This window comes from Crocuta crocuta, unplaced genomic scaffold, assembly GCF_008692635.1.
Source record: "Crocuta crocuta isolate KB4526 unplaced genomic scaffold, BGI_CrCroc_1.0 scaffold449, whole genome shotgun sequence".
NCBI lineage: Eukaryota > Metazoa > Chordata > Mammalia > Carnivora > Hyaenidae > Crocuta > Crocuta crocuta.
Window position 1 is genome coordinate 563,869 of NW_027533117.1, and position 4,354 is coordinate 568,222.

The 4,354-nt window shown below is 36.0% G+C and overlaps 1 pseudogene; it reads right to left on the reverse strand.

Annotated features, from left to right (window-relative positions):
* Positions 1–2,127: 2,127 nt before the first annotated feature.
* Positions 2,128–2,895, reverse strand: LOC144216787 (polyadenylate-binding protein 4 pseudogene; annotated as a pseudogene).
* Positions 2,896–4,354: the final 1,459 nt, after the last annotated feature.

Genomic DNA, 4,354 nt, shown 5'->3' on the forward strand with positions numbered 1-4,354 from the left:
GGAACACACAGACAAGAGGGTTCAATTTTAGATAAAGTTTTCATAGAAGACCTACCAATGGTTATTTGAGCTGTATCCAGTTTGGATGGTGTGAAGGAATAATGATTCACAAGGATATGTGTATTAAAAGTATACTCAGATAAAAGAAATGGGAGATAATAAAACAAGGCAATGGTCAGTTTGTTGGTAGAAATTGAGCTGAGAGTTTAGCTTGAGGCTAAAAATTTGATAACTTTAAGATATCAAAGCCTGTCTTAAGGGCCCGTCTTCTGCCCATTGTTCTTTCTTTCTCATTTAATCACCCTCGTTTCCATTGGAATGGATTTTTAAAAATAGGAAAATGCTACTAAGAAAGACTGAACTTTGGGTGACACAAGTAAATGAGAATATTATCATCATAGTGATGAATAGGCTCAAACTAGATCATCAATGAAATGGAACCTGATATAACTCCTAATGTCTAGAAGTTACAGTTTAGGCCCTGTCACAGGAAGCATATAATGAAAATAGTATTTTGCTTGTAGGGAGCTTGATTAAGGTAGATAAATGAAGCCAGGAGCCATGAAATTGTCTACTGTTCGAGATCAAGAAACCATAAAACTTTGTTTCTTATACTAGGAAACAACAAGAAGATTGGCTACGTCTCCTGGACTGTAAGACGATTATAACCTAGAATGTATCATAATCATGGGATTTCATGGGAAACAATTGTGAAGGTGCCCTACAATGAGATGGTTGGAAACAACTAAAAATTCAACATTAAAATCTAATTGGCATTAGTAAAACCATAAGCCTCAGAGAAAACTTAAAATAGTATTATAAAAACATATTCAGATTCCAGGGTGCATAGTATTTCATGGATAACACTCACTGAAAATATGTTCAATGTAAGAACCATTATAAATCACATGTAAAAATAAATCATCTTGAGGAATAGTAAGACAGAATAAAATAATATATATTTCAATAAAAAAAGATAGCATAGTAGCAATAAAAAAGGATATTTCATAGTAAGAATCAATAAAATCATAGATATAGGAAAGTACAGTATGAGACAAGACCAGGATGGTATGAAAAATGTCTGGGCTTATTTGAAAAATGAAAAATAATAAAAATTGAGATTCTGGAATTAAAACCTTATAACCTCATTTCTGGGTTTGACCAGCAAACCCTGGGATGGCGATTGGCAGATTACTCCAGACTGCTGAATCAGAAAGGAGAGAGCAAAGGGGGCCAAGTGCTCAAGTGGCGATGTCACCGAGCAAAGCTCTCCTCCAGTTTTCATTGTGTGATTTCAAAAGCAGGAACAAAGCATACTCATAAATTATCAGGGAACAGTACAATCAGGGTAGTGATATGCAAGCAGGAGGGATGAACGTCAAGGGGGAAGGGCAATGTATACATCACAAGAAGGGAGTGGTTTTTCTACTTAAAGAATTTGCAGAGTAGGAAAACATGTTGATTCACAGGCAAGGTCTGGTTGCTTTCAGCCTTGACATTTCAAAGGAGACCTGGTTTTCCTGGTCTGCTTTGCTGCTTCTCAACCAGCCATTTCCCAGGCTGCAGACATTCTTTTCTCAAATCTCAGCCAGCCAGGCTCTATGAGCCTCCATACCTCATTATACGGATAGAGCAAAGTAGGCCATCTCTAAAAAGAGGTGCTAATTTTGAAGATAAGGAAAAACTAGATTAGACACAGAGAAATAAATATATTGTAGAAAGTATTATAAGAGAGGATAGTATGAGGAACTGAAGTCATTCTCCCAGTAGTGGTCTTTAAGCATAGTCTTAGAACTAGAATGATAATTTTTATGGAGATTTTTTTCTTTATTGGGAAACTTAAAACTTGGGTATATCAAATAAAACAAATTTCTGAGGAAAAATATCAAAACCCACAAGAGAAAAAAATTTTAACACTGTCTTGACCATAGCAGAAGCCAGAGAATATATTATTTTTAATTGAAATATTCTAAATAAGAAAGCAAGAAAGAAAAAAAAAAGAAAAAGTCTAGGCACTTCATAATTGACCTTTAGATTAAAAAATGACCTGTTAAATTTTCAGTCAGTGATTCTTGGTATTGAGTTGCACAGGATAAGCTGAGAACTCTTCAGACCTGGAGCGGAATTTCATAAGAGGTATTTGGCTTTTGAATTGGTTTTTCTTTGTCTGAGAGATAGATTTCCCTTGTCCATTTTCTGGTCAGCCTCTTTGTTGTATGATGAATCTGGAGAACTGCCAGTTTTATGCATCTGGGAGTTGAAAGATTCAGGAGACACCAGCATGTGCTGTAAGTCAGAGTTGTCCATCTCCAGCACCATTCCTGTGATGTCTCCCGCCAAGGCTAAAGGCATGGTTTGGATGAGTGGGAACAAATGTGTTCCCATTTTTGTTTTTGTTCCTGAATAGGGGAGGTGCTGCAGCCAGGATAGAAGCAGTCAGGGGCTCATTCCTCTGCACATAGGCTGTAGACTAGAATGCTGCAGAAGCTGTATGGCAAGGTGATTGCTGAACACTGGAAGTTTACCCTAAGGTGTAACAGCCCGAGGAACAGTGGTGGCAACAGTAGCATAAATTATGCATAGGTTATGTACAATTTTGGGACACCTTCAGATTGGCAGCTGTCACTCAGTCCCTGTTGGACAGCCAAGCCCCACAAAAATCCACAGCCAAGTCATCCTGGCACAAAGAGCCAGTTGGAGCCAGATGGTGTAGAGTTCGATGAGGCCTAGACTGTCTATAGCATTTGGCATTCCTTGAAAGTCTTGAGGTTTCCCACCTTGCTGCCAAGTGTAGATTAGTCCTCATTGGTGCTAACTAGTTAGGTGTATAATATGGAGGTATTCCCCGAAGCTGTGAAACTCCTGGCACAAATAGCCACCAGCTGTAGTCTGGAATTGATGTCATAAGCAGGGAGTACTTTCCAGAATAAGAACTCTTAGGTTATGCAGGTCTTGTGATTAGCTTGGAGCTCCGAGAATGGGAACCTAAGACAGAAGTGAGGTCTCTGCATATATACGCAGTGCTCCACGTCTAATACATGTCTATATAAAATAGCTTTGGTAATGAAGCAAACAATGACTTGAAGAATCAAATTTTTTAAAAATTCTGTACATCCAATAAAGGTGACAGAAAATAGTATTACTCTTTTGTAATTTCACTTCCAGTTTGTGACAATTCTCTACATACGGTCTTTTTATTTTTCTGGAAGCTAAATCTTGGTGAGCCGATAAATATTTTTTAACACTTAACAGTTCTTTGAATGCAGCACAAATCAAAAGTGTCCATAAATATATTTTTCATTATTTTTATTCCAAGATTTGTTTTCTAATAGTTTTACAACATAGAAGGCATGTTTATTTGAAATAGAAAACATGATGAGTTAATGTATAATCCTTTGCAAATAGGTAAAGAATATAAATGATTAATAACTATTAAAATTTAAAAATGCATTAGTATTGAACTAGGAGCAGCAATACAATTTTAGAGTAATTTTTACAATTCATAAGAAACAATAGTTATTTGATTATGTTTCTTTTATTGTTGCTGATGTTTAGCATTGTATATATCTAAAATCTCTGGCCTTTTTTAGAATTCCAGTATAATGAACATATAATGTTATGTTAGTTTCAGGTATACAATAGTGATTCAACAGTTCTATACATTACTCAGTGGTCATCATGATAATTGCACTCTTAGACCCTTCATCTATTTTACCCATCCCTTCACCCACCTCCCATCTGATAACCATTAGTACTCTATAGTTAAAGGTCTATTTTTTTGTCTTTTTATGTTTTTGTTCCTTTGTTTTGTTTCTAAAATTCCACATATGAGTGAAATCATATGGTGTGTATTTTTTCTCTCATTTCAGTCAGCATTATACCCTCAAGTCCATCCATCTTGTCACAAATGGCAAGATTTCATTCTTTTTTTTATGGCTAAGCAATATTCCATTGCATATATATACCACCTCTTATTTATCCATTCATCTGTGGATGAACACATAGGTTGCTTCTGTAATATGGCTATTGTAAATAATGCTGCAATAAACATAGGACTGAATATACCTTTTTGAATTAGTACCTTTGTATTCTTTGGGTAATTACCCAGCAGTGACATTACTAGGCCATTTGGTAATCCTTTTTTTTTTTTAAAGCAACCCTTATAATTTTTTTTTTTTTTACACAGTGGCTTCTGCAGTTTGCATTCCCACCAACAGTGCATGAGGGTGCCTTTTACTCCTACTTCACATCCTTGTTAACAAATGTTGCTTCTTGTATTCTTTTTTACACTTTGTTTATTTTTGAGAGGGGGAGGGGGATGGAGAGAGAGAGAGAGAGAGAGAGAGAGAGAGAG